General features: G+C 39.1%; 1 protein-coding gene and 1 long non-coding RNA gene across 2 annotated transcripts in view; both read left to right on the forward strand.

Moving 5' to 3' along the window:
* LOC146472701 (uncharacterized) overlaps positions 1 to 12,237 on the forward strand; it is a 296,231-nt gene that overhangs the window by 169,068 nt on the left and 114,926 nt on the right. The gene's annotated exons all lie outside the window — the stretch shown is intronic.
* Positions 1 to 12,237, forward strand: part of LOC146472711 (uncharacterized) — a gene marked incomplete at its 5' end in the record, with an annotated part of 60,189 nt that overhangs the window by 35,524 nt on the left and 12,428 nt on the right. The window lies entirely within an intron of this gene.

Below are 12,237 nucleotides of genomic sequence, written 5' to 3' on the forward strand. Positions count from 1 at the left end.
CGGCCAATGGCTACAAGCCGCTTGTACCCTACTGCAAAAAAAATGGAATTGCAGTAAGCGTGTTTTCCACAGCAGTGTTTACGTTATTGGAACAAGGGAGGGGCAAGTACAGAAATTTATTTATTTCTGGAGCTGCCAACTGTGGGAAAACGTTCATGCTTTTCCCGCTAAAGGAAACCTACAACACGTTTTGTAACCCTGCAACACATTCGCTTGGGTTGGCGCGGAAGACGCGGAGATTATTTTACTTAACGGCTTCAGTTGGAAACCATCAATAATAGCGTGGGCTGAGATGCTGCAACTACTAGAAGGGGATATCGTGCATTTACCAGCCCCTAAAAATTTTTCCAAGCGTGACATTGAGATCAGCAAAGATACCCCGGTGTTTGCAACGGCTGATGCGCCAATTGTTTTTATCAAAGGAGGGGCAATTTGCCACTCAAACACCGAAATGATGAATGTCCATTGGCAATTTTTCCATTTCTGGCGACAAATTCCCCCAGCGGAGCAACTACATTTAGTGCCTTGTGGACATTGCTTTGCTCAACTGATTTTGCAAGACATAATTGACTTGCTGACAACCACATCATTACCAACTTGATCTCCTTATCGCTAACATCAATACTCCACTGCTGGGAAGAACATTACTCCATTTTTGTTTGATTGAAATTAGGAATTTAAATATTGCCAAAACTGAAGTTAGCACATTTTCTAAATCTACTTTAGCTATGGACTGTGTAGTGTTCCAATCTAAAAAAAATCATTGCTCTTTTAAGGGTGAAATGGAACATTACTCCATAAATGTACATTAAATTAAATAGCTTGAGATATTTGATATTAAAAAACACAAGTGTTTGTGGAGTATTGTTGCGAATATCGGTAACTGCAGGGTGATTTGACAAATTAATGACATGTATGATGAATTCAATGACTATTAAACGCATTTGCCTGGAAATTGTAATAAAAGAGAGAACGCTTGCATTTTGCTATGGAGTAATAGTGCTGTTGTTTGTTTACAGCTCTCAATAATAACTGTGATTGACAGGTGACGCCATGAAAAAGTGGACTAATTAAAGTAACAATTTGTTATCATTCCCTTGTACACATAGCTAAAATAGCAAGTTTTCAACATATCTTAACAAAGATTGTATATATCAGCTAACTAATTATATCAGAATGTTTAGAAAGACTGTAACGATTTAATGTTTTGTTCTCGAGCCTTTCCCTTTAATGATTGCTCTCATTCGCCTGGGCATACTATCAATTGCTTTGTCAATAACAGCAGTGTCTAGATCCCCTAGTCTTCGCAATACTCTAGTTTGGAATTCTTCAAAAGACTCTTTAGTAATGCTTCTTTCAATGGCTTCTTCCTCAAGCATGTTCTTTACAATGTGAAAGATTCCTTCAATAGGATTGATGTCTGGACTACGACTTGAAATTTTTAACTTTTCTCCCTCAATTTCTTCTAAAGCCCGCATTGCTACTTTAGACACCTGACTGGGATCGTTGTCCATTACCAAAATGTGCTTGCTGTCTGTCTTAGGTCCTGCACGTGCAAAGCAGAGATTAAAATGTTGCCGTATGAAATTCGCAAAACAATATCCTGTAACTTCTTATATGGTTCTTTTAAAATAACTCCTTTTCCATAAGCTATTGACACAATGATATGCAAACGTTTTCCACCAGCTAAGTCCTTAGACCCTTTACCAGTTATTTGCAGCCCCTCGCTCTTTCTGCGCCACACTCAGGCTTTAGGGGTTATTGCAGCACTCATTGGGTTGCTTTTGAAAACAAATGACACCCCATCGAAGTAAAAAGCGACTTTGTTGGCCCAAAAGCTTGGATTACTCCTCTCATACCATTCCATTTTTCTCGCAAATTGGAGACGACTTTTCTTGTTGCTTTCATTGAGTAGCCCTTTCTTCCGTGCTCGAAGGAACCGAAACCCCATGTTATTCAAGCATCTGGAATAAGTTCGCTCAGTTGCTGTTTGAATAGTATATTCAACTAGTTTTTTTACAGTAACTGCAACCCCTGCACTTCTCATTTTCAAGATATTTCTCTTCAACATGCATTCTACGCGAGGGGAAATTTTCCTTGGATGGCCGCTTTTCTTGCATGTCATAGGTTTTGCTCTCTTCTTATTGAGACCCTCCTTACAAATTCGCTCAGCTGATGATATTGAGATCTTGCATTTTCAGCAATTTTAGGAAAACTGAAACCCCCTTCTTGCCTCAAAAATATCACTAATGCTCTTTTCCCTGGGATATTCTTGCAGTGAAGACCATTGTGTAGTTACTCTGCATTGATCATCCAATTGTGCCATCACTTATAAAGAGACAATTATCACGATCACATCGTGAGAGAAACATGATCTTTAACATTCTCGAAAAATCAGACCACGTGTGCAATAATGTGGGAGTAAAAAATCTCCCCATGTTCACAATAAAAAACCTACCATAACTGTTTCTTTAGGAAAAACCGACTTTAACCATATAATTAAAGTAGGAGAGCTACAATTTTCTTCTAATGTTTTATCAGTATCACATACGTTCGGTACTCAGACTAACAAAGTGCAAAAGGTTGGCGGATAAGGCATAGCATAACGCTATTACTTGCCAGCCCGTATTGCAAGGATACTATAGGCACAAAGATGTATTATCTATAAAAGCTAAAGCATAGAAAGCATGTATTGGAACTACATATTTCATAATTAAAAGAATTGTTCTAGGCACATCAAAATATATTTAATAATTAAAAACTACACCTTGCACATTTATAAAAAACCGAATTTGTCAGGCTTGTCACGCTCATATCACTTCACACTATCATCAACCAACGATGGATATGTTTTATGCATTTCGTAAAAATAATGTTTATTAACCTAAGATACCGGCAATAGATGGGAGACTATTTGTGCAAATGTAAAACATAACCTCAACTCTCTATCTTAAAAGCTTCATATGTGATAACGCTAAAAAGAACTTGTTTCATTTTCATACAATCATCGAAAAAATTCTTGGGAAGGTTCCAAAGTTCTGCCTCGATTACACTTTCCTCCCCTCCCCTGTTTCAATGCTGAGCTTAAAAAGTGACTGTTGAAGCGTATGTGGATTGTTGGGAATCCAACATTGAACAGGGGGGCAGGGGGGAAGAGGAGACGTCAAACAAAGGCCTAAACATGCGAAAGTAATAAATGTGCTGATGTCAATAATAGAGACCCACTTTCTGTCGCCTTCTTGAGTAACCTTCCCAAAAAAAAGATTTGTCGTTGATTGTAGCTTTGTCTGAAATATTTCTTATTTAGCAAGGGTAGTCATATTTAAAATTATTTTTACTTGAATTGCGTGGACTAGACTACAAAGGAAAATTTTCACGCATTATGTCGGGCATGAAATGTAAATGTAATGCCATACTTTTTTCAAAACGGTCTCTTTTGTGAGATCAGCTTGAAAAACGGGCTTTGGGTTCATAGTAATTTTGTAATTTTAGTTCCCAAACAAACTTCTTTTGCCTGTCGGGCAAGTGATGGTCAGAATCCACTAGCCTGAACGCAGAATCCACTAGCCCCAGGCTATCGGACACGACTCTCTTTTGAACGCTGCATGGATAAATTTTGTGGCGTAAAATACACCAAATTTGGTTTATATGTATCCATGCCATTCATGGTATGTTTGTAGGAGTCACATTTTTGATTGGCGCACTTTCAAAAAGAGTTCAAACCATGATTTTATATCTCCATGCAGTTCAAAAATACTCTCCTTAGATGTGAAGTCTAGTTTCAAATCACCAATTATGTCCATAAATTATGTCAAGATCACTTTCATTTTGTTGTTTTGACTGGCTTCAGGAAGAAGCGTAGGAAAATTTATATTCAGAAAGTGTTCTGGTCCAGTAAGATTTCTACATGTATATTCCAATGTTTTACTCTCCTTATTTATTCTAAATTTAAAAGAGATCCCACTATCAACAACATCACCATCACTTTCTTCTTCTAGACCACTTCCATCCATGAAAGTTAACTCAAAAGATTCGTCAAGACGCGACCAATTGCTTGCCATGATCTAGCAGTATGATTCTTTAATGTAAACAAACCCACGCATAGAGAAAACAAAATAAATTTTGACCAATTTCTTCTAAATTAAATGGCTAATTTCTCGCCAGAATGGGCCGAAATAACTGCTGATCATCGTTCCAGTTCCTGTGCCATAGTTTCTCCTCTAGGGAGGGGTAAAGAATTACTGGTTCTCAAGGGGTCAAATTCGACACCACTCGTCTGGATAGGGTTAACACAAGCCCAGCTGAAGTTGTTTAAGGATCCAAAGGCTGTGCATAAGGTTTGCAACAAGGATGGTCTGTCACATTTTGTACTTTATACGTCTAGTGTAAAAACGGGACAAACTACAAGAGACGAAGTACGCAAGACATTGCGCAGCCAAACATAAAGGGAATGGATATTAGTCTTTTGGTGGCAACATTCAAGATGGCAGGTTGTTGCAACTTTTAAAATTCTTCTCTAGTAAAAGAAGTGCAGAGGAAGAGTTATAAAGTCACCAATATAGTATGATCAAAGAAATGGTAAAGAAACGTCATGTAAGGGAGAGTATGCCTTTCTTTGTCTGCTTTCATCATCTTCTCACAACACTGTTGTCATGATTCGCCAAGTGATTGAAAACTTATTGCAATTTTGTTCATGGCTTGAGACTGACTGGCTTCTTATGCCTTTCTTGCGGTTTACTCCCACTTTCCTTTTTGAAGCAGTTTGGTTTCCACTATCAAGATTCGAAAAAAAGGCTGTTGTTGTATTGTTGTTGTTGTATCACTTGTGTCAGGTAAATCTGACTCATCATCTTCCTGATAACCACTATGGCTTCCAACTGCCTCATCAGTGTCTGAAGTCTCTGAATCATTTGGCGTATCAGACAAAACTTCACTTGCGTGCAAAGCAACTTCTATATTACCGTGATTGTCAGAAAAAATGGGATTTATGATTCTGTACCACTCTGGTCCTCTGAATTTTGAGACTTACTGCTACCTTTCTTGATGTGATCTGTATATCTACGCCATTGATCTGTGATTCACTTGAACTTGTTTTGAAGCTTTTCACCTCAATTTTCAAAGCTGTCAAATTCTTTTCCGATTCTTCCGAGGACATGTGTTCCTCAAGAGGTATCTTTATCCCCACAAACACACCTTTATTTGCGGTCTTCTTCAATGCAAGCATGTCCAGTTTGTAACCAAACTCATTTTTCTCATCGGCCAGGATGATGGCAAAGTTCTTGAGCTGGGTCTCGGTCCACGGACGAGTTTTTTGCTGTTTCCTTGCACCGTCACTTGTATCAGCAATCTTGGTTTCTTTGGAATGTAAATGCTGGCTTTGAGTAACACTGGCACGTATTTCAGCGTTATCCGTCTGTTGCCCCTCTTTATACACAAAAACGCATTATGTGTCTGGAGGAATAATCCTCCTTGTACGTCGTTCAAGATGCAGAAGGAAAGATAATTTGTGTAGATGCATAATGCGTCTTGTGCCTGTCTTTATACTAGAGACAATTAACCAGACAAACAACAAATGTTCTCCCAAATTTGTCCAGACAGATAATGCAACTCCAGTATAAAAACTGGAGCATTTATTATTCATGTTCTTAGACAGTGACTGCATCACTCCCTTTCATTCGTATGCAAATAAATTCACTCTGTATGGCTAATTATAGAAATCCCAGGGGGATACTCTGGATTTCAAGTGACAGGAATGATCAAAGGTTTTTTGGGGTTTGAAATTTTTGCTTCCAGGATATTTTTGGGTAGGAAAATTTGGCAAGTATTCTTTTGTGTGGCTTGAGTTAAATAGGGATTTTTTCTGTATTTAAAACAGTGTGAAGATTTGTTGTAGTGCCCGGATATTTGGGCTGCGTAGTTCTGTCCTTTCTGGTAATTTTTAAGGTTATGCACTTAATTCCATATTTTTCTATGCCCTCAGTAGTTTGCCTGGAAGAAGCAAACCCAGATAGCTTGTCGGAATTTTAAAGTCTTCAGCAAAAGATTCTTGTGCCCTGTTCTTCAGTTTGGACAACGTACATTCTGGATGAGGCTGACAGAAGTCATCTTGTGGTTGACATTTTCATTCTGCAATGACATAAGATTCTCATGTTGTTTAGGTAATGCTAATCTGACTGGGCTGTATTGGGTAGAATGTGGGGCTTAGTGACGAGGGTGGCTGGGCAAACAGGACACCTTGAGCTTTGATCATGGCCTTCAAAATAGGCATGCCAAAACAAGGTGATGCCAATTTTGCTCTAATTCATACTTACCCAGTCAAGTACTGCCAATTGAATATGCATGTTGAACGTCCCGTCAGCAAAGTGAATCCTCTTTGGGAAATAAATGAGAATGACATTGTTGAAGGATTTCACCCAGTAGGTGTCGCGACGCTGGAAATTGAAAAATATAGACCCAGTCATTGAGCTGGTATAGCATTAATTGGCTTTAATAAGGTTTGATATAAAGATGGTTATCAACATCGAAATTACATATCAAATTTATTTTTATAACTCATCTAATTTCAGATACTAGTCAAATCTTACCAGCCAACCTAGCTTATGAAGTGAGAGTGCAGATATTGCCCCTGGGTTATTGAGTCGAACGTTGCTGCAGTAGTATCCAGGTTTCTTACATTTGATTCACTGTCACAGCTGTTGTAATTGCCCTGTAATATAGAAAGCTCATCACTAGAACAGATCTAAATTGCAGCGTTTATACTTCCAACAGAAAGCAACCATTAAAAGCATTATTTTTATCAAGCCTTTCTATACCTGTTAATGATCAATTATTGTTTATAGTCTCCTCCTCAAATCATCTGGACTGGTGCAGTTTTTCATCAAATAGTAAAAGTGTCCTGACCTCTGTAACGAATTGAAATCACATAGTTTTTAAGAAAATGTCATTACGGAACTTTACCAGCAACATTATTCGATGGCGGTAGAGTATTGTAATTATGTGATAACAGAAGTGGCATTTTGAAACTATGGAAACTTAATAAATTGAGAAAGACATACGCTTGTCTGACAGTTCTGTAAAGCACTTTTGGCCCTCCCGTTTCTGTGCCCGCTGCTAATTTCCTTCATGGCCTTTGCCACTCCCTTTGTTCCTGGAAATAAGCAGTAAGTAGTTTAATATAAAGTGCATACCCAAGCAATGTTATTTACTTGTGGACTACTGCTGTGTATATTGAATAAACATGAAAAAATGACAATATTTATATTATTCATCACATAATAATGTTAGATTTCTAACTGATATTAATATTGATAATAACATTAATAGTGGTATAAAGTGCCTTTTTACTATGCCAAGTGTCAAAGGAATTCTGGATGTTTTGTTGCAAGAGCCGGTTCTTTATTTTAGGTACAAAGTCGTGGGCAACTTCAACTACAGCAAGCCCTAAAAGAGAAATATTTGGCACAGGGGATGTTTCAAAATAATAGGCATGCAGCATAGAATTCCACTAGTTATGATATTTGCATGTAGGATACCCCTCATACCTTTTGCTTGAACAGCGGGGATAATTCTCTGTATGGCTTCAAACTCTTGTGTTTGGGGACTGCGAAATTCTGCCTTTGTGACAGTCTGAACAGCTACCACATACTGAGTCCTGTTTAAAAGAGAATCAATCTATGAAGTATATCCAACTCCCCCAGTTACTCAAGAAGTAGTTATATGCTTGAAGGTGGTTTAAATTATGCTGCCATATCTCATGGGCACAAATATATTATTATATAGTGTATACTTACTCATAAGAAATCATTGCTACTCTGGAATGATAGGCATTGGCTGTCTAGTCAGGTCGGCAATCAGTTATGACAGTCTGTTAAAAACAAGGATAAAGAAATAGATTGTATAGTATATCCAGTATTATCCAAGTGTGTGGTATCTGTGAGTGACAAGAATAACTAACTGAGGTAATTAATTCTTGTATTTTTTTTCCAAAGAGGAAGGCTGGTTTGTTTTTGTTGCTCTTGTTGTCGTTGAAGTCTTTTTGTAACTGGGAGGGTCATTCAATCCGGTCATTTAGTTATTGGATCTTATCGCTCCTTGTCTTTCAACATAAGAGGTGAAGTCGTTTACATCACCAATGCTGTCTGTTATGAAGCATTATTAGGGTCAAAATTTAAATACAAATTATGTTATGGTGTTTAGCATTTTATTCGGTCACATTGTTGAATTATGTTCCAGCGTTTGATCGAATTATATTCGGAAGTTGAGACTGACTACCCAAATTTTGTTTGGCTGATAACTACGTTGGTAGGTTTCTCTATTTATGATTTTTGCTTTTATTATTTATATCCAATGTTGTTCGGCTCTATGGAATTATGTTCGGCAAGTGGTCTGGAGCCTCGCGTGAAGAAACGTAAGGGCAGTCCTGGGACGAGTACATTTTCCCACGCTATATATGATTTATTCTAATTAATTCCAGCGTTTGTGTCCTGCTCAGATCAAACATGGCCGACGAGTCGATCACTTTCGAATTGGGTAGACATGTAAGTGATATAATAGGTTTGATTGAACGAAATACTGGTCAGTGCGATTTTATACAGTTCCGTCTCGACTGGTTGTATAATGCAGTTGTGCGTTATTGTGACAATATTCCCTCTGGAGAAGCTGTAATGGTCCTCATTCAAGAAGCGACAGAAATGCTTAGACAAAGTGAAGGTGACGGTTTCAGTCAAAACCTCTCGTTTCAAGCAGAGTTTACAGCTACAGGCGAACGAAGAAGACTACGCTTTATTATTTCAAGGCAGGGGGTTCATTAAGGTTTTGAACAGGAGGGCAACTGAGTTTGACAACCGGGCAAAGAATTGGCAAGGCCCTCCAGGCCTTGCCTCCCTAGGGGGGTCCTGGGGCATGCTCCTCTGGAAAATTTTGAAATTCTATAGTCGCAGGGATGTGTTTTCCTGCATTTTGAAGCTGCGGACAATGATTTTCAACAACCAAAAAAAGATAACTTTTCTAAACAATTTAATCATGATTTGATACCAATACCCACCACATAAATTGGACTTTTTGGTTCTCTTTTAATAGCTCTGATTATGATAATCTTTACTCAAAGTCACTGTCAGCATCTGAGCCGTAATCAGAGTCAGGGTCAGTCTACATCTGGAAGGTCCAGTTGTTTAGAAACCCACTCAACTTCTTCGATCACAGGCTCAGCTTCAACATCATCTGTTTGAATCTGAGCATCTCTAAGAGTGACAGTCTGGGTTTCTTGTCCTGTAGAATGCGAAGACTCAGCCAGATTTGCCTGCTCTACAGTCTTGCGAGCATACTTGACCTTTCGTCTGGGCTTGCTTTGCCATTTGGTGATTGCAGCAGTGATCAAGTTGTCAAACTTCTTAGTACCAACCTCAGGCCCATTGACATGGATTTGCATCAGGGCACTCATCAAGTCATTTTTTATCGTACTCCTTAACCTGCTCTTGATTAATTTGAGGGCACTGGCACCTCTCTCTGGCCACGCGTTGGACACAGGTATAGCGACTATGGACTCAGCTACTTTGGCCAACAGCGGAAGATTGCGAGGAGAAAGGTTGTTCATGTTCAAGATTCGCTGTAGGCACCAGTCAGTTGGGGTTATCACAGGGCTGACCTTAGAGTGGCTTGGTTGCTGGATTTCTTAAGGGATCTCATTTTGCCACTGTATCAGCTCATATTTAAAAACCCTCCATTCGTCCTTCAGCTGCTGCTGGTCTTCTTCACTGGAAAAGTAGTGCTTTGTAAGTTGCTCGACTTGTTTGCTACCATACTTAAGAAAGCCAGGCTGCACTCGTTCAGGAATTTTTCCAGGATCAAAAATGGCAAAGGCTGATAATAGGGGAACAGCATCGAGGAATCTTTCGTTGATGTTGTCCTTTACTGATTGGACGTACTTTCTCAAGAAATTTCTAAGGTACAATTCGCTGGCTTCAGACAACGTCAAGTCGGCGAGGTGTAGTCTTCCTTCTTCCCTCAGGGATGCAGCAAAGTCAGATACTGCACAACCTTTCTGAGCTATCTGATCAAGGTCATCAGGTGCTTTCTGGATGACTGGTTCCACGTGTGAAAAAGACACTTTACCGCGTTGAAAGGCACAACTGAGTTTATTCAGCACAGGTAAGATTTGCTTCATTATTGCAACAACTCCAATGAATTTCACATGGTGCATCTTTTGCAGAAGACCTGCAGCAAGAGCATCAGTTTTCTCCAGTTTCTTAAATGTCTGCATTAGGGGTAGGTAGTCATTAAACACACCCTCGATGGCCTTGGAAAGAGATAACCATCGCGTACGTGTTGCCTTAGCTAGAAGCTTTTGACACGCCTTTTGGGCTTTCACAGATGGCTCTTGAAGCTGCTTCACAGACAGCTGACACTTGAAGTAGATAGTGAGGCGCTTAGGAGAATTATCAAAAAACTTCCAGGTTTGGATAAGCCACCTTTCCACTTCTTTGATGTACCCAATTTCTTCATTGCTGTCACAGCAGGCTAGAGAGAGCTTGTGGCAAATGCAGTGAACACTAACCACACTTCTGTTCAGCTCTTTCAGTTTAGCTGCCACTCCGTTTCTTTTTCCCACCATGACAGATGCCCCGTCAGAACAAAACCCTAATAGCTGATCGACTGACACTCTACATTCAGTAAGCTCATCCAAAACATTCTTTGCATCGGCAGAATCAGATGACTCCAGTAGATTTCTCACACCCAGGAATTTGGTTTCAGTTCCTTTTGACTCGCTGTCCCAATACTGTACAAACATAACCAACTGCTCTACGACTGCAATATCTGTAACCTCGTCAATCATTAAGCCATATGCTCGTGCCTTTCTGACTTGGCAGAGGATTGGTTCCTTAAGAACATTTCCAATGGTCAAAGCCATCTCTGTTATTGTGCTTTGGGACTTGTATGGAAAGAATTCCATCTTCTTAAGGCCAGTAACACAAAAGAGATTTAGCAGTGAGAAGAATTTCTTGTTGGCGACACTTTCTTTAGCAAGCCAATAGAGTGCAACAAATGCATTATACAGAACCTCATCCTTGACTAGCTCTCTTTCTTCTACCTGCCGGTGGAACACAGACACCCTTTGTGCCATTTCTGCTTGAACAGCACTTCGATGTTGTTTGCCTTTACTGTGTTCATTAATTGCTTCCTTTCGGAATGGGACACACGGAGCTGCATTAAAAATCTTCGACTTATTTGAGGGATTGTCCACATTGTGTTTTCGGCAAAGGAGACAAAATATGCCCATATTTTCCAAATACAGCAGCCACCAAATTCCAGTGGTTTCATCAAAGGCAAGTGAGCGATCTTCTAACCAAACATGTTGGAATTTTCTCTGTAAAGCTTTCTGCCTTTTTTCATTACCGGTGGACAATTTTGTGCAATCGCTCTTTTTACATTGATAATACGAATGCAGATGTCCACTTAATTCAAGTTTAGCTATATCCGCCAACATAACCTCGGAATCAACTAGTTTGCACAGAGATTGGTTTGCAAGAAAACGAGGAAGGGAGGACGTTTCAGGCAAAATAGTTTCCACGAGATTTACGTCTGTAACATTTGATTGCACAGCAGGGTCACTAGCAGCTCAATCGGTTACAAAATTACTTAATTCATCATTTGGCAAGTTCTCAGGAGGTATTGCTTCTATGCAAGTCTGACTTGCTGACACCTCAGATGTGCTTTCTGTGTGGGTGAACAGAGACAAGTGTAAGTGATTACTAGGTAGTTTGTTTCAGAGGACAAAGTTTATTTTCAGTTTAGGCACATTAAAAAATAATTTGATAACTCAAAGATGGGGGTGTTTCGTGAGTCTCAAAGTTTATCAAACTGATCATTTTACGATTAGTTTTAAATGCTATGTGGCACCAAATTGCGGGTTCTATCTTTTGCCGTTTTTGTGTTTTTTTCGCCATCCTTAAAAAATAATTGTCGCCAAAAAGACTAAGCTTGTGTTGGAATCCGATATCAAATAGTTTTCCTGTAACGTCAATCTTGAGAATTTCATGAATTGGAAACTTTAGGCTCTAGGCAAAGGATTTTACAATAATAATAAAAAAAAGAAATGAAGCTGCGCTAGAAAGACAAATACATTTAAAAAAAAAGCATTTGTCGGTAAGTTTTTCTCCCGCTAACGTTTAAATAAAAAGAAATGTATGAAAATTCAAAACACGACCGGACGCTTCTTAGCACAGCTACATCCCTCAAATT

Source organism: Pavona decussata, unplaced genomic scaffold (genome assembly GCF_977016875.1).
Source record: "Pavona decussata unplaced genomic scaffold, jaPavDecu1.1 SCAFFOLD_98, whole genome shotgun sequence".
NCBI lineage: Eukaryota > Metazoa > Cnidaria > Anthozoa > Scleractinia > Agariciidae > Pavona > Pavona decussata.